We start from the raw sequence: 20,014 nt of genomic DNA, 5'->3' as shown, positions 1-20,014 counted from the left end.
CACTTTGTAAACACTTACCTAGGTTTCTTTGTTTACACAATTTCATCAACTTGTAAATTGGGAGGATTTCTAGTTTAACATTGAAAAGTTAGAGAGGTTTTAGTTTATCCTTGAGCATTAGAGGAGAATGTTTTATCTTAACCTTAGTAAAAGATAAGGAGTTGCAAAGATTATACATTAGCCTTAAAATTCTTTATTAATTGGGGTTTACGTAGTGGAGATAAAAAATTAATATTGGATCACTATAGACCATTATATGGATTTATTTTAGCATTTCTAGCCTTCATTTGCTAAACTTTTAAATATCAATTCATTTGATGTTTTTCAAGCCTAACATAAACCTTTGGAGATTTAAAGGAGAAATCAATGTTTTAGTCACCTTGATGAAGCTAATAAGACTAGATCTTTGAGTTTTTTACAATGGAAGCTTTCCTTGTCTCTGAATAGGTCTTGAAACTCCTTAGCAAGAGAGGTTTACTTGGTAGCTAAGTTCTTGTCTAAAGGTCTTGTAACACACAATTACTATTATTGACCCGTAATTTGGGAAAGGTAGGATTAAATTGAAAAGATTAGTAAATTGTCGAACCCTGTCGAGACATTAAAAATTTTATGGCTGAATTGTGATTAGTTGGATTCCAATTCTAGTTTAGTTAGATTAAAATTGACTGGTTCCGTAGTGGGAGACAACATGATTAAGAATGGATGGTTGGGAAGGCCATTGAGGATCATGCCTAAGGAGTATATATAAGTGTGAGTGGAGATAGAATTTTATCAATTTTGTTTATGACTTTTTTCCTCTCCATAGCATCATTTTCTTCAGTCGTTCTGAAGAAAAAGGGGATGCAGTTGAAGGAAGCTCTGCACGTCGTTCAGTCGCATGAATTGAAGTCTAGTAGTAGAGAAATTGAAGAACTACTATCAGGACAAAGGAGACTCTGGCAATTGGACAAGCTAAGTTGACAAGGATAAGGAAACGAGGTGAGTTCCTACACTTTGCCTTCTGGCTAATAAATGTTGTTGTGTGAATTTGCCAGCTATTTATTGATCATTTAATAATAGATAGCAGTTGAATGGTCATCTAGCATGACGTATGCATAGAGATAATTTGTATGGTATGCATGATTATTGTATGTATGGTATGGAAGGGAAACTATCAATGAGTTAGATGAATATAAGATTAGGAAATAGTAATTTTGTTAGATAACGCCAAATGGTGTTGCTAAGTGCACTTGTGATGAGCGAAGATCTGAGCCTTGCGGAAGGGACACTGCGATGTTCAAGCATCAAGGTTAGGACGGTGAATGGAGGAATGGGCGAAGGGAAGGGAAAATAGAGAATGAAATTCCTTTAAGATACAGCCATTCGGGATTGTTGGGAGGAAACTGTGATGTGCGAAGCTTTGGCCCTTGCAGGGGGACACTTAGGTGTTCGAGCATCAAGGTAGTTATGAGATGAATTGATGTTGATAGTTATAAGGTTCCATAAAACAACACTGCGACGCGGTCAGCAAGCTCTATAGGGCGACATCGCGATGGCGGTATGGTCCTTCGGGGTGATACCTCCAAGAGGTTTAAGGTGTAAGACCATAGCTCGGCTATGGCAACCAATAGAGCCCGTTAAGACAGTAAACATAGGGAGTTCGTCGGGACAATAAACACAGTGTAGTTCATCGGAACAGTAAACACAGGATAGTTGACCGCCTATAAACATGTTATTGTTTATAGTAAAAATATCACACCAAAAATCTACTAAATTAAATCGACGATCTCCGCAAGCGTATGGGTCAAATTGTAATATAGTATTGTGTTACAATGGAACACCGATAAGTATTCTGAAGACCGTACCCAAGGGATTGTAGATTGGAGAAATTAATGTTAAATTAATTACAGAAAATAATTACTAATATAATTGAGTCACAAATTAGTAGTGCAAATCCAAATTAATATTTCAATTAAACTAATTAAATTAAATTAACCTAAATTAACCTAATGGACTTTTCTATACCTAGTATCGACAACGTGAGCCTCTAGCCTATGATCGATTAAATCCCTAATTAATAAATAGAAGATTAACTAATTCCAAAATTCAAGTTTTAATGTGAATTAGCCATTAATTAACTAGTATTACCTCCCGACCTCTACTAATTAATTAATCGACAAATACTCGCTTATCTTCTGACCTCAGTTTCTTCGTCAGGATAAACTACAATTTACTCAGCGTCTCCCAACCTCGTCTAGCCTATGATAACTTATTAGGTTTTCAAGCCTAAAAGTTTAAGAATACATAATTTATACCAACTAATCCTATTATGAACTTTTATTCTTTTGTTAATTAATCGACTTGATGAACTAATCAGTTCAATAAGCAAATCATGTAAGATATGAATACAGCTCGGAACTGGAGCAATCTACACTCGCGATTGTCTTCATGTTGGAATAGAAAAGCTCCGACTACACGAACATTAAAAGAAAAGAAAACTAAAACTAAATAGAAAACTATTTATCTAGGTCTGCTTACAATTTTGGTGACCCTAAGGTGTCTATATATAGGCTACAAGTTCCTTGGTGACCACTTAACCTAGATACACTTTGGGATTCTAATAAATAAAACATTATGATAAAGCTAGGGTTCAAATAAGGAAATTTCCAAAAATTGTCTTCCAAAGAAATCAGCTTCATTTTGGCCTGCCATCGTCGCCATGCCAAGGAAAAGCTCTTCGGGACAACGCCTCGTCAGGATGTGGAAGGTCTTCACATCGGGATGTTGCGGGTTACTTCAACTTGGTATGTTTCTCGTCATCGTGTCACACCACGGGATGCTTGTATCCATTACGACCTTCATTCCTTGCAGTCATGGGCCTGAAATGACTTCTTGCACACTTAATTAACCTATTAGAACTTCTCGAGACTGGAGTCGGCCGTACAAGTCATCGTAGTGGCAGAAAATGCGTAGAAACACTTATTTTATTAAGTTTTAGTTCCTAACCTACTAATATTGGAAATGTAATAATTAAATATAAAATGCCAAGAAAACAAGTTTGTTAAGTGTAGAAATGACCTAAAAATACTACTACAAGTGAAGTAATGTCACTTACCCCATAGTTAAGTATTTGTTTATCCAAAAGCAAACTAAACAAAATTAAAACCGACACTAAAATTAAAAACAGAAAATAAACATGCAATAAAATTTACTTGAGCTAGCTTGGTACACGAGATTGGATCGGATCATCAACACTAGGAAGATTTGTCTAAATATATAACTCTAGCTAGAAATTTAAATAATTCAAAGTTATTTACATCTAAACAGATTAGTTCAATAAATTACGAAGTAAACGAGTTAAAGAAAATTAAATATATGTCTCCATCAAAATGTATATATGAATATAGTATTTATTTTTGCAGGGTATAATCAGTTCAAATTTTTTTCATACTCGATTTATTTTTATTCATTCTTTGAACTCTAATGCAGTAATATTTTCCCGAAAATCTCTTATAATTTTTTTCATTTTTTTCTTCTTATTTTTATTTTTATTTGTGCCAATATGATATATATTTTTCTCGGGCACCTTTAATAAGGGTTATACTAGTCATATTGCATCGTTTCAATAACCATAGATTCTACAGAGTAATTTCTTTTTAATTCGAACATCCTATACTTTTACAAATTTAATTACTTATTTGTATCTAACTTTATCACTTGGTATATTTAATCCCTTATTCCTATTTACAGTTTAATAAAATTAACTAATTAGTCTAAATATAAACAACCTAAATTATTTAATTTTAGGCTAAATTTACAAATTAAACAAACAGTCTAGGTATGCTCATAACCAGTCATTTGTATTTCTACAAGTTCAAGCACACATATAACACACAAAATTTAAAAAAGAAAAAATGACTATAAACAACAAAATAACTGAGATTTTTAAAATTTTAAAAATTCTCCTATGTCACCACCATACTTTATTCGATACATTGTCCCTAATGTGCTATAAAAAATAAAAGAAAGAGGTTACCCGATTACCGTGATACATGCAATGCAATTGGTGGGAGTAGTCCTCCTTTTGATTTTGGCTCGAGATTGTAGTATCGTAAAAAATGTGGGGTTCCTACAAAGAAAAACTAAACATATAATATGTATATATAATAAAATCCTAATTAAACTGAATAAATAAAAATCAACCAAAAATAAAAATAGCTCTTAAAAATATAAATCCAAAATAAAAAAAAATGTTTTAGAATTAGTAGAAATTAAGTTCCAACTCCTCAATCATTGGTACTTTGCCCCTCTTGTGCCACCGGACGCTTTAGTAGCCCGCCTTCCCGAAGTCTAGGCTGGGCTATGATGGCTCAAGTCGTGAATCACCATGCCCTTCGTCACTCAGCAGTCTAGTCGAAATGGTTGCTCGTAATCCGGTGGCGCGACCAAGGTCTCATCCTCATCCTCATCAATATCATCATCATCATCATCCTCTTCCTTCATTGTCCTCGTCCGGCAGTGAAAGTCTTTCGAGTGTATTTGGGAGTATCTTTTCTTGGCCATTTGATTCAATTATGTCTCTCTTTTCTCTCATCAAATATGCTAGAAACACAAAATTATATTGACTTTTTCAGCACTTTTAAATCTCTAATTCATGCAGTTTCGTAGTAATTTTTATCGAAATTCATACTTTAATTATAAAATAATTAATTTACACTAAAATTATTAACATATTTAATTCTAATTATCTTTATGATAAATTTACGCAAATTTGATTTATTTTTTGATAGTTTTGCACAAAGGGTGAAAATCGGCTCAACAGTCACCTCAAAAGGCTTGAATCGTGGGGGCAATTCTTGCATCAAATGAATCAAGAGCATGACTAATTAATTTTCCAGCCATGAATGGTCCAACAATATTTATTGACCAAACTTTATATTTAATTTTGATCCAACATTAATTGGGTTAAAAATTAATTATAAGTTTGAAGAAGAGAAAGTGGCGAAGTTGTGCTAAGTGAAGAGAACTGATCCAACAAGGATTGGGCATCCCAAAACTGTCATTATAGCTAACCCAAACAACTTATTTAACTGATTTTATTAATTTCAAAAAAACCCTTGAATTTTACCTTAATTCTATTCAAAACCCTCCTCTTTCCATGCCTTCTATTTTTAACCCCAAGCTAAAGATAACAAGTTTTGAAACAATCAACCCTTACTCAAAGCATGGCTGGCCAATAGAGAGGGAGGGGATGATATTTATTTTCTATTTTTAGCAACCATTCCTACCTATAAATACCCCTCTTCCCTTCCTCATTTTACACACCATTTATTCCCACACATCTCTCTCTTTCACTCACTTTTCTCTTCCATTCCCTTCTTTGTTTTCCCATTTTTCTTGTTTCATTCCCTTTTCGGTTTCCCTTTTGAAAAATATATTTCATCGACCTTGGAGTAGCAGCATTCAAGTGTTCATGAAGGCCTTTGATCGATAGAGCAAGCAGAGAAGGAGAGGAGCGCACGAGTCTGGCTTTAGAAAAATACTAGATTTGCTTCCTAGTTTCCTTCTTTTTAATTTTCTTGTTTCTATTGTGATCATGAACATGGATATTTGTTTTGTTTTTATTCTTGATTTAATTAAAATTACTTAAAATTAATCTATGTTAGATTGATTGTAATGCCCTAAATGTTTTTAAGTCTTTTTTGTAAAAATTAATACAAATGTGTATTTGTTTCAGTGGTTAAGTGTTCTGGGTGTTTATATGAGGTTTTGGGTTCAAGTCTTTCTTTTGGCAAATTTTGATATTTTTCTAATCTTAGCCTTATCTTTATTGAGTGGGTTTATATAAAATTTTCTGTTAATCCATATTAAAATGAACTTGTTGGTTCGAGTGGTAGGGAGTTGGTGTGTAGAAGGTCCTGTGTTCGAGTCCTTGTGTAAGCGTGGGCATTAATTTTTACCTCGATTGGCTAAGAGAGTTTGTATGGAATTGAGAGTCTGAGTGAGTGGGTAGTTGTGGTTGAGATGATTGTGGGGAGTTGGGATTTTGGGGATTATTTGATTCTATTTTATTTTTGTTTTGTTTTCAAAAATAATTTTGGTTCTCTCTCCTCCAAGTTTCTGACATCAATTTTCTGCCATCCCTCTTTGGTCCTACTGTTTGGTTATCTTATTCTTCATCTACATTTGTTTTCCTGTTCTTTCATTTTCTTTCAATCGGTTTACTTTTTCTTTCTTATCCTTCGTGCGATCTCGGTAATTTTTTTGTTTTATTCTCGTTTTTGTGGTGTGACGGTAGTTGTAGGGAATCTAAATTTTGTGAACAGTTGTGTAAGTGAAGGCGGTGAACCTATGGATTTTGCCTCAACAATTTAACTTTCCCGTGTAGTCGTCTTTACAGTAGTAAGTTTAGAGCGTTGCTCGGTTTAGTTTTGTTGATTTCGTAAATTGTTTGCTAATAGGGTATTGGGATTCTGTTTGTAGGTGCTGCTGGTCTGGGGGCTGGTTTCACATCAAAATTGTAACAAGTGTTTCCCAAAACACAAAAAATTAAGCTTCGACGAAACTCGTAAAAGTATTCTGTCGACGCCACATGGGTGTGTGTCTGGCCGTTTGGTTGGCCGTGTGCAAGACACGGTCGTGTGTTTGACGAAGGCATGGCCATGCGCAAGACACAACTGTGTGGTGGTGTGGGTGTGGCCGTGTGGGCCACACGAGCTAGGCCAAGTAGGGCATTTGGGCCCACACAGGTATGCCACACGAGCATGTGGGTTTTGGGCCAAGCAGTGTGGGCCCACACGGGTATGTGGGCCATAATTTTGAAATTTTCTCTAGGGCCGCACGGGTCGCTCCGATCGACTGTGGGACTACTATAGGGTCGGTAAGGGTTAACCAAACCCTAAATTATGTGATCTGATATTTTGATAGTCTGCTCTGAATAGGATACCGTTATGCATGTCTGACTATTCTGTTAAATATATATGTTATCTGTATGCGAGCATGTTAAGCATGATATTTTGTATCTGTATTCTGTATATATATGTTTGGGGTAGGAATCATATATGTGGAGGAAGTGATCAGTACGACGACCTTTCGCCTATATTCTGACAGTTTGACTGCATATTATCTGTTATGTGTCGTATCGGCACATATAGTGTGTAGGGACGGGTTGGTGTTTTTAACCCCACATGGTGTGATGGGATGGTTGGAGTTGGTGTGTAGAGGATAGGGGTAGGATTCTATATATTTGTTCTGTATATTTGAATCTGTTGTCTATATCTGTAAAGGACTCAAGTCCGAATCCGAATCTGATTGTGTATGTGATTTTTGTATGTATAACATGTTTATTTCTATTGGGTTACAAACTGCGTTTATGAAAACTCACATCCGTTTGTCTGTTTTGTTTTGAAAATCCACAGACTTAGGCGGATCTGAAACTTTGAATCGAGATTTAACTCATATTGCACTCGCTTAGCTTGTAACTCATCATCATTTTTCTGGGCTTCTCAAATCTGATGTAGAAATGTCGGTATAACTTTTAACTCAGTTAAAATCTAACCATCATCAGACAATGTCAATTAGGTATTCATTGCTCACAAAGCAAATAGAGACTTTCTACTCAGAGCATCTGCAACCACATTTACTTTTCTCAGATGATAGTCGATAACCGTATTATAATCTTTCAATAATTCAAGCCACTTGTGATGTCTCAGATTCAAATCTTTCTACGACATCAAATACTTTAAGCTTTTATGATCGGTGAATATTTGACATTTTTCACCAAAAAAGTAGTGTCGCCAAATTTTCAAAGCAAATACAATAGCTGCTAGTTCAAGATCATGTATCGGGTAATTCTTTTCATGTGGTTTAAGTTGTCTATAAGCATAGGCTATTACTTTACCTTCCTCCATCAAAACACAACCTAAACCATTCAATGATGCATCACTGTAAATTAAAAATTCCTTATCGGATCCAGGATGAACTAGAACTGGTGCTTCAGTCAATAAGGCTTTCAATCTGTCAAAACTTTGCTGACATTTATCAGTCCATTCAAATTTCACATCTTTTTGTAATAGTTGTGTTATCGGCGAAGCTATCATCGAAAATTCTTTTTCAAACCTCCGATGGTAACCAGTTAATCCCACAAAACTTCTGACTTTTGATGCATTTTTCGGTGGTTTCCTATTAACAATTGCTGAAATTTTATTCAAATCCACTCTGATGCCTTCAGTAGATTCTATATGTCCAAGACACCAACTTCCCGAAGCCAAAATTCACATTTGCTAAATTTAGCATACAATTGTTTCTCACGTAGAGTTTGTAGAACAATCCTTAAATGATCAGCATGCTCGGTTTCATCTCGAGAATATACCAAAATATCATTGATAAATACCACCACAAATCTATCTAGATACGGTCTAAAAATTCTATTCATTAAATCCTTAAATACCGTAGGTGCATTAGTTGAACCAAACGGCATCACAAGGAATTCATAATGCCCATACCTAGTTCTGAAGGTTATTTTTGGAACATCTGAGTCTTTCACTCGTAACTGATAATAACCAAAACGGAGATCAATCTTTGAAAATACTGTAGCACCTTTCAATTGATCAAACAAGTCATCAATACGGAGTAATGGATACTTATTTTTAATTATGACTTTGTTGAGTTGACGGTAGTCAATGTATAATCTCAATGATCTGTCTTTTTTCTTAACAAACAAAGCCTCTACCAGTCAGTTCCTGCAACTGTGCTTTTAACCCTTTTAATTTAATAAGAGTCATTCTATAGGGTGATATAGATATTTGTGTTGTTCCTACTACAAGATCTATAGAGAATTCAACTTCTCTGATTGGCGGCAACCCGGGTAACTTTTCAGAAAACACATCAGGATATTCACAAACTATTAGTATTGATTTAATCTTTGATTCAGATACTTTAGTATCCAACACATAAGCAAGGTAAGCATCATACCCTTTTCTGACATATTTTTGTGTTGACATGGCTGATATCACATTAGACAAACCATCCAATTAATCAGATTCAATACAGAGTAATTCTCCGTTTAGATATTTCAACACAATATGCTTCTGTTTACAATTTACCATGACATCATGCTGAGTTAACCAATCTATACCGAAAATCACATCAAATTCATCAAATGGAAATAACATCAAATCAGCTAGGAAACAGTAACCCTGTACCATTAACGGACAATTCTTACAAATTTTATCCACCATCACATATTGCCATAGGGGGTTTGAAACTTTAACCACAAATTCAGTAGACTCGATAGGTAAATTTTTAATATACTAAATTCATGCAGATGTATGAGTGGGTAGAACTAGGATCAATTAAAGCAATTATATCAGTACAAAGAAAAGAAAAAAATACCAGTAATAATGTCAGGTGCAGAGGCATCCTCGCGTGCACGAATAGTATATGCTCTAGTCGGTGCTCGTGCTTCAGATTTAATGATTGAATCTTTTGTTGTACCCCAGCTACCACTCACATTGTCAGAATTATGAGGTGGTCTACCTCTCAAGGCAGGGTTACTTGGCCTTGAAGTCCATACGGTATCTTTCTAAGGATTTTCTGGGCAATCTCTAAGATAGTGGTCAAAGGAACCACATTTAAAACATGCTCTACTTCTTATACGACACTCACCAAAATACAGTTTATTACAATGTTTACATCTAGGTTTGGAATTTCCAACACTGCCTGCACTTGCTACAGATGTAGCTTGAGATCTCAGATTAGAGCGCTGAATACTTCTGTCTCTCCTAGAATACCCCGTAGAAGTGGTAAAATGGTCATGATATTTCTTCGACTTCTTTGAAGCCGACTGTTGTGACTTTTCCATAAATCTTTTACTCGAAGTTATGGCTTCTATCTCAGCCTGTCTCTTTGCTTTACTCAGTTCTTCAGCTTTATGAGTTCGGTCGACTAGTACCACAAATTATTTTAATTTGAGAATCTCAACCAACAACTTGATGTCTTCATTTAAACCCTCTTCAAACTGCTTACACATGGAGATTTCAGTCGAGATACACTCCCTGGCATATTTACTCAGTCTGACAAATTCTCGTTCGTACTCAAATACTGTTATATTCCCCTGTTTAAGCTTTAAAAATTCCTTCTATTTCTAATCCAGGAATCTCTGACTGGTATACTTATTTTTGAATTCAGTTTGGAAAAATTCCCAACTAACCCTCTCCTTCGGTGCAACAGAAATCAGTGTATTCCACCACTGGTATGTTGAGTCTTTTAGCAATGATACAATACATTTCAAACATTCATCCAGTGAACAAGACAATTCATTGAGAACTATGATGGTATTTTCTAACCAAAATTCATCTCTTTCTAGATCATCATCAGTTATAGCTCTAAACTCTTCAACACCATATTTACGGATTTTATCAATAGGTGGCTTACCGGCTCTAATAAGTTCTATACCTTATGTCATATCGAGAACCAATTGGGAAATAGGATGGGGTAGAGGTTGCTGTATAGCCAGATTTTTTCTTACATATTCAGTAAACCACTCATTCATCATTTGGAAGAAAGCTTTTTTAGCTCTCCTCCTCGGCCCTCAGATACGATTCTTCTACTGCTTGAAGTTGCTCTTTGAATTGAAGCTTGAGCATTGCTTTTAGCTTTTTTGGATTCAGCTCAGTTGGACGACATTGCTATATGAAAAACATGTTTAAAATGGTCAAGAGATATCACACTATCAGAAGTTATATACTGGCATGTATAGCTAGACTCATATACGCTATGTTAGTCCGAGAATTGACTAAATTGTAACTCTGATACCAGTAAATGTAACACCCTTAACCCGCATATGTCATCGAAATAGGGTTACAGAACATTACAAAAATTTATAGAACATGTAATAGGCATTTTATATCATTTGGCATTCATATAAAAAATCAATCATAATGTCCTTTATAAGAGCCCTCAAGGCCCAAAACATACATTAGAAACAAGTCGGGACTAAACCGGGTACACACGCCTATGTGGTCAGGCCGTGTGGGTATTCGAAATAGGGCACAAGACCGTGTCCCAGCCCGTGTCCGTACCCGTGTAACTCTCTGACTTAGGTCACACAGCCAAGTCACACGCCCATGTGATAGGCCATGTGAACATGAAAATTTACATTAAATAGGTGCAGTGGTCACACGGCCAAGCCACACACCCGTGTGCCAGGCCTTGTAATTAATTTTGAGCATTTTATTTTGAAATTTTTAAGATGCAGGGGACACATAGCGGAACCACACGCCCATGTGCTAGGCCGTATGTCACACACAACTAAGACACACACCCGTGTCTCTGTCTGTGTGGACGAAATAAGGTCATTTCCAAGCCTTATTTCTCACCAAAATTTGCCTTCCACCTACATAAACACTTAGATATGATCTCAAGCCAATACAAGACATTCAAATCCAACCAAAATCTAGCTTTATACTTAACATCTTACCACATTCATTCAGGAATCTTTACTTACCAACTTGACCGTATACATATATATAATCTCATTTGTACCTAATTTACCAATTTCAAACCAACCATCAACATGTTTATAAATTATTCATCATTCAACCATACTAGCACACATTAAACATGATAAGGCCATTTACATACATATCAAAATATGATCATCACAAGCCATTCCAATGGCTAGTTACAACCAAAATAATTTTCATATTATCATTGGCTAGTTAACCTATACATGCCATTATATCCAAAAGTAATTTACTATTTATACTGAATTGGCCTATGGATAATGTTATGTAGCTCCGACCAACTTCCAACCTTTGCGAGCTTCCAATACTATAAAATAAGAGAAATAAAACAGAGTAAGCATTTATTTCTTAGTAAGTTCGTATAACGGGAAATTAACTTACCATTCATTTACATTTAAAATAAGCATGCAAAATTCATCAAATGAAATTTGGCAATTTGCCTAAACACATATGATCTCAAGAAACATGTTAGTCATGTACTTCATGTGAATATCAAGAAACAAACATGAGCTCATCACGTAAAAATTTCATATACATATGTTTTCCACATCATATATTCATATAACATATACATATCCATGATAATTCATCTCTAGTTTAGATTTTTCCATGTTGGAACTTTGCCCGTTGAATTTATTTGAAATATCCATAGATACACAGGTAGTACACTTAATGTGTACAAAACTGTAATCCGTCAATTCATATTCGGGAATGCTCATTAGAGCACATAATCAGGAAGCTCATGCGAGCTAATAATAGGTAGCTCCGAAGAGCCTTTAATTAGGAAGCTTCGGATAGCCTTATATCGAGAAGTTCAAGCGAGCTAATATCGGGAAGCTTCGGTGAGCCATTAATCAGGAAACTCACAAAGAGCCTTTAATCAGGAAGCTCACAAAGAGCTATATATCGAGACACTCATAAGAGTTGTGTTGTGTCTCAACACATGTAGAATCACAACCAATCGAGATGCTCTGAAGAGCTACTAACGGGAAGCTCACAAGAACCATACAATGGGAAGCTCGAGAGGGCTAACAATGGGATGCTCTTTCGAGCTGTGGTGTGCCTGCAACATATACAAGACCACAACCAATACGGAAACCCCGTATCCATTGAATTTTATTTGTTCAAACGAGACTTAATTCTTATCGGGCATTATCAGATATGTGACTGATTTTCATAAATTTCAATTATAAAATATACATACATAACATTCAATTTAAACATATAAATATACACAATTTAGTTACACGAACTTACCTCAACAATTGTTCGTGTATGCAAAATCTACTAATCCAGCACTTTTTCTTTTCCATGATCTAACTCCGTATTTAGTCTATCCGGATCTATATGAGTAAATTTAACTCAATTTCATACAATTCATAACCAATTCAATTCAATTCACATCCTAGGCAAAATTACCATTTTTCCCTTATACTTTTGATTAATTACAATTTCGTCCCTAGGTTCGGAAAATGAAATTCATGCAATTTAATCCTTATTCCAAGCCTAACCGATTTTTACATGTAACATTAACAGCCCATGTATTTCATAAAATTTAGAAATTTTCCATGAATTTTATATCTTTATAATTTAGTCCCTAAATCATAATTTCATCAAAATTCCCTTTACAAAATTTGTTTATCTATCAATGAACTTTCATTTTCTACCATAAAACTTCGTAATGCTACTATATTCATCTATGGAAAAACCCTAGTACTTTGATAAATTTGCAAATTAATCCCTAAGATAGCTAAATTAAGTTATTATGATATCGGAAGCATACAAATGACTAAAAATGAGACTTGAATACTCACATAATTGAGCCAAAGTATATTTGTCTCTCTTCAAGCTTCAAAATAGGGTTTCCATGTCTTTTGATTTTAGGAAAGATGATAAATGATGATATTTTATTTTATTTTATTTTATTATGTATCATCTCTATTTTTCATCTTTCCAATTTTATCCTTTTTTTTCTCAAGTTTCCATTGATGAATCATCATACTTATGTACTAACTCCTTTTAATGGTCTATTTGCCATATAAGGACCTCCAATTGTAAATTTCATAGCTATTTGATACTTATAGCTACTAGAACTCAACTTTTGTGTTTTATGCAATTTGGTCATTTCCATCTAATTGAACATGTAATTAGTAAAATTTTCTTAACGAAATTTTCATACGACATTCCTATCATAATGTAGAGCATGCAATAATATTAAAATAATTTTCCTTCTAGACTCAAATTTGTGGTCCCGAAACCACTGTTCTGATTTAACTGAAAATAAGATGTTACAAGAATATTCTGAAAACACTGTAGTTAGCACCTTCTGAAATTATACTGAGTTAACTAGAGACTAAAACCTTTGGAATACTCCTAAACTTATGATAATTTAAGCATAAAATATCTGCTAATAAATACTGGAACTGATGCATAAAATTTTATAATGTAGACAAATTTGAAATATACGATGAGCACTCGTGGAACTCGTGATCGTGGTATTCGTGGGCACGGTAGAGGCCGTAGGAGGGCTCGAGTTGAGTCTTCCTCTTTGCGTAGTATGATAAATTTAGATACGAGTGAGACACTAGTTTCACCTGCTACTAAAACTAGGTCTCAAAGTCGGTCGACTAGGGACGACGCATTGTCCCGAGCCATGTTGAGGGTGTTGGAGAGAGTTGCTTGATCCTATTCTGGATCTGAGGGCCATGGGTCGATAACTAAACGACTCTAGTCCAATGGCGCTGAGCTGTTTAGGGGTGTCACTAGAGTCGCCCCTACTGTGGTCGAGTATTAGTTAGAGACCACTGAGAGGATCATGAATGACATCGATTGTACTCATGAGTAGAAACTTAAGGGTGCAGTTTCTTTGCTTTGCGACGAGGCATATTAGTGGTGGCTGTAGGTTGATGAGGGTACTTAACCGAATCGTTTAAACTGGGACTATTTTAAGACTACTTTCCAAGTGAAATATGTAGAGGCGAGCTATGTGGATGCTCGTAAGCGTGAGTTTATGAATCTCACGCCAGGTGATAGAACTGTGGCTGTGTATGAGGCTGAGTTTCTGAGGTTGAGCCACTACGCTCGAGACATAGTGACGTCTGAGTATGAGAAATGTGTTCGTTTTAAGGATGGCTTAAAGGATAATCTAAGGGTATTGATTGCTCCCAGAGGGAGCGAGAGTTCACAGTTCTGGTGGATAAGGCAAAGATCGTAGAGGAGGTTAAGCATGTTGAGCTCCAAAATAGGGATCGTGAGAAAGGCAAGAATAAGTGGGATTCGGAGCCCTCCAGTTCTGTTCAGAGGCTTAAGAAATGGGCCAAACATGATGGGCCTATTAGAGTGGGGGTTCCTATTACTCCTATTGGGATTCAGCCATGTGATGATTGTGGTAGGCGCCATCCAAGTGAGTGTTGGAGGAGGTTAGGGTCTTGCCTGAGGTGTGGGTCTTTGTAGCATCAGATTAGAAAGTGTCCACAGCATGCTAATCAGCGTGCTAATCAGATGCTAGCTTCAACATCGAGTTCTGTATAGCCTCAGAGGGCAGTTTAACAACCACCTAGGGGCCGTGGATTGGCTAAGGGTGGTAATGGTATGGGTCGAGGACAAAAAGCACCGGATTGATGTGCTAATCAAACTGAGGTGAGGTAGCTTGCACTGGTTTATGCTGCTCGACGTCTAGAGGACAGAGATGCCTCTGATGTGATCACGAGTACGTTCTTTATTTTTGATGTTCCCAATACTACTCTAATAGACATAGGTTCTACACATTCCTATGTAGCCAGTACTGTTTCTGAAAACTTGGGGATTTCTGTTGAGTGTACTTCTAATGAGTCTGTTGGGGATTTCTACAAATTCTTATGTAGCCAGTACTGAGTCGATTGGGGGAGACTATTTGGGTTAATAGACTTTATAGGAATGTTCTGTTAAAAGTGCAAGGGGCTGTATTTCTGGAAAATCTGATGGAGTTATCATTTGGGGAGTTCGAATTAGTTCTAGGTATAGACTGGTTATTTAAGCACTGAGTCAGCATGGATTGTGCGACTAAGAGGATCGTTCTGAGGACCGAGGATGATAAGGAGGTGGTTGTGATCGGAGAGCGTCGATATTATCTATCTAATATGATATCCACTCTTGTGGCCGATAAATTGGTTTGAAAAGGGTGTGAGGCGTATATGACTTTCATTAGTGTTTAAGTTTTTGGGGACTCTACTGTCGGGGATATCAGAACAGTGAGGGAATTTTTAGATGCCTTTCCTGAGGAGTTACTGGGTTTACCTCTAAATTAGAAGTTGAGTTCGACATTAAGCTTCTACCGGGTACAGCTCCGGTGTCCATCGCTCCATACCGTATGGCACCGAAAGAGCTTATAAAGCTTAAGGCTCAACTTCAAGAGCTTCTAAATCTTGGTTTCATCTAGACTAATGTGTCTCCGTAGGGGTCACCAGTTCTATTTGTAAAGAAAAATGATGGTACCATGAGGATATGTATTAACCACCAACAGTTGAATAAACTAATTGTGAAGAATAAGTATCCACCTCCAAAGATTGATGATTTGTTTGATCAGCTCTGAATGGCTTCAATGTTTTCAAAAATAGATCTCTGTTCTAGGTATCATCAGCTTAGATTTAAGGAAATGAATGTTCATAAAATGACATTTAGGACTCGTTATAGGCACTACGAGTTCCTAGTTATGCCATTTGGTTTGACGAATGCTCTGATTGTATTCATGGATCTGATGAACCGAGTTTTTTAGTTATATCTAGGTCAGTTTGTCGTGGTCTTCATCGATGATATTCTGGTTTACTCTAAGACTGAGGACGAGCATGATGAACATCTTAGAGTAGTGCTTCAGATACTCCAAGAGAAACAGCTCTATGCTAAGTTGAGCAAGTGTGAGTTCTAGTTGTGAGAGGTAACTTTTCTAGGGCACGTGGTTTCTGCTGAGGGGATCTGGGTTGATCCTAAAAAGATTGAGACGGTGCTTGATTGGAAATAGCCTAAGAATGTATCTGAGATTCGTAGTTTTCTGGGTCTTGCGGGATATTATAGGTAGTTTGTCAAGGGGTTCTCTCTGATTGCAACTCCTTTGACTAAGCTACTACGCAAGGGTGTTCCTTTTGTTTGGACTGATGCGCAATAATCAAATTTTGAGAAGCTCAAATTATTCTAACTCAGGCTCTTATTCTGATACAACCTAAATCTAGTAAAGAGTTTATAGTGTATAGTGATGCGTCACATGTCGATTTAGGATGTGTACTAATGCAAGATGGTAAGGTTATGGTTTATACGTCCGGTCAGCTTAACTCACACGAGGGAAATTATCTGACACATGATATTCAGTTAGGTACTGTTGTTTTTGCGTTAAAGATCTGGAGGCATTATCTGTATGGTGAGAAGTGTATCATCTACACCGATCACAAGAGCCTCAAGTACCTTACTCAGAAAAAGAGTTGAACCTTAGGCAGCATCAATGGATAGAGTTGCTTGAAGACTATGACTGCACGATAGAATATCATCCTGGTAAGGCCAATATGGTGGATGATACTCTTAGTCGTAGAGTGATGAATGGCTTCAGAGCGATGTTCGCTTGTCTTAGACTGTTTGATGATGGGGGTCTGTTGGCTAAGTTGCAAGATAAGTTAAATTCGATTAGGCAGATTTGAGAAAAGCAGTTAGGGGATGAGTCTTTGATTCTACAATTTTGTTAGTTTGAGAGTGGCAGCACATCTGATTTTGGGCTGAAAAAAGATAGGGTTCTGTGTTTTTAAGGTCAAGTTTTGTGCCGAATGATTTTGATCTGAGACAGTCGATTTTGAGGGAGGTGTATAGTAACCCTTATGCTATGCATCCCGGTGGTAATAAAATGTATCGCGATCTTTGTGAGTTGCACTAGTGGCTGGGTTTGAAGCATGAGGTGACAAATTTTGTTACTCATTGTCTAACGTGCCAACAGGTTAAGGCTGAGCACCAATTGCCTTCGGGTTTGCTCCAAACTTTTAAGATTCCCTTATGGAAATGGGAACGAGTGACAATTGACTTCATTAGTAGGTTTCCCTTGACACCCACTAAGAAGGATTTTGTTTAGGTTATCGTGGATCGATTGACCAAGCCTGCCCATTTTTTTCAGTTCAGACAGACTATTCTCTGCAAAAGTTAGTGAAGCTCTATATCTCTGAAATTGTAAGACTGCATGGGGTTTCAACTTTGATAATTTCTTATAGGGATCCTCGCTTCACTTTTCAGTTCTAAAAGAAACTGCATGAGGCTCTAGGTTCAAGATTAAACTTCAGTACTGCGTTCCATCCTCAAACTGATGGTCAATCTGATAGGATGATTCAGATACTAGAGGATATGTTTTGGAGTTGTGTGATTGATTTTCGAGGTAGTTGGGAGGATTTTCTACCGCTAGCTGAGTTCGCCTACAACAACAGTTTCCAGTCTAGCATCAAGATAGAACCTTACGAGACTTTGTATAGTCATAAGTGTCGTACTCCACTATGTTGGACTGAGTTGGGTGAGAATCAAGTTTTGGGTTCTGAGTTGGTTTTTAAGACTGAAGATAAGGTTAGACTGATTCGGGATCATCTAAAGGCGGCTTCTAATAGACAGAAGTCCTATGCAAATCTAAATAGGAGAGATATCAAGTACTCTATGGGTGACTTCATTTTTCTCAAGGTTTCTCATTAGAAGAAACTTTTGAGGTTCGGTTTTAAAGGTAAGTTGAGCCCTAGATTCATTAGGTCGTATTGGATTCTGAAGCGTGTGGGACCGGTTACTTATCAGTTAAAGCTACCTCCAGAGTTAGATCGTATCCATGATGTGTTTCACGTCTCAATGTGAAGGCAGTACTGGTTCGATCCATCTCATATTATCTCTGTTGTGGTGATCGAGGTTAGACCGAATTTGACTTTTGAGGAGGAGCCAGTTCAGATTTTGGATCAAGACATTAAGGTTCTGAGAAGGAAGTCCATACTGTTAGTGAAGGTTCTGTGGTGGAATCATAGCACTAAGAAAGCCACGTGGGAACCTGAGGAGTCAATGCATCAGTAGTATCTTCATCTGTTCTGATCAGGTAAATTTTGAGGTCAAAATTTCTTTTAGGGGGTAGATTTGTAACGCCCTGAATGTTTTTAAGTCTGTTTTGTAAAAATTAACACAATTGTGTATCTGCTTCAGTGGTTAAGTGTTATGGGTGTTTGTATGAGATCTTAGGTTCAAGTCTTACTTTTGGCAAATTTTGATATTTTTTTAATCCTAGCATTATCTTTATTGAGTGGGTTTCTATAAAATTTTCTGTTAATCCATATAAGAATGAGCTTCCTGGCTGGTTCGAGTGGTAGGGAGCTGGTGTGTGGAAGGTCCTGTGTTCGAGTCCCTGCATGAGAGCGGGCATTAGTTTTTACCTCAATTGACTGAGAGAGTTTGGATTGGATTGAGAGTCTAAGTGAGTGGGTAGTTGTGGTTGAGATGATAGTGGGGAGTTGGGATTTTGGGAATTATCTAATTTTATTTTTTTTGTTTTTTTTCAAAAAAAATTCGGTTCTCTCTCCTCCAAGTTTTCTGACGTCAATTTTCTACCATCCTTCTTTGGTTCTGCCGTTTGGTTCTCTTGTTCTTCATCTACGCTTGTTTTCCTATTTTTTTTGTTTTCTATCAATCGATTTACTTTTTCTTTTCTGTCTTTCGCGTGATCTCGGTAAGTTTTTCGTTTCATTCCCGTTTTTATAATGTGACGGTAATTGTAGGGAATCTGAATTCTACGAATGGTTGTGTAGGTGAAGGCGGTGAATCTGTGGTTTTTGCCTCAACGGTTTAACTTTCGCATGTAGTCGTCTTTGCGGTGGTAAGTCTAGAGTGTTGCTCGATTTAGTTTTCTTGATTTTGTAAATCATTTACTAATAAGGTATTGGGATTCTGTTTTTAGCTACTGGTGGTCTCGGGGCTGGTTTTGCATCAAAACCGTAACAAGTGTGTTCCTAAAATGCAGAAAACCGAGCTTCGACGAAAGCCAAAAAAGCATTCTGTCGACGCCACATAGGCGTGTGCCTGGCCGTGTACTAGACACGATCGTGTGTTTGACGAAGGCATGACCGTGCACAAGACACGATAGTGTAGAGGTGTGGGTGTGTCCGTGTGGTCCACATGGACTAGGTCAAGTAGGTCGTATGGGTCACACGGACGAGTGGGTTTTGGGCCAGGTAGAGTGGGCCACATGGGTAAGGCAAATCCGGGCATGTTGGCCGTACAGGCAGGTGGGCCATAATTCTAAAATTTTCCCTAAGGTCACACAGTTCGCTCCGATCGACTATGGGCCTACCGTAGGGTCGGTAAGGGCTAAACAAACCCTAAAATATGTAATTTGATATTCTAATAGTTTGCTCGGAGTAGGAAACCGTTATCCATGTCCGATTATTCTGTTAAATATATATGTTATTTGTATGTGAGCATGTTAAGCATGATATTCTGTATTTGTATTTTGTATATATATGTTTGGGGTGGTAATTATATAT

Source organism: Gossypium hirsutum, chromosome D02 (assembly GCF_007990345.1).
Source record: "Gossypium hirsutum isolate 1008001.06 chromosome D02, Gossypium_hirsutum_v2.1, whole genome shotgun sequence".
NCBI lineage: Eukaryota > Viridiplantae > Streptophyta > Magnoliopsida > Malvales > Malvaceae > Gossypium > Gossypium hirsutum.
The sequence above is the reverse complement of the archived record's forward strand: the minus strand, read 5'-3'. Positions refer to the sequence as shown.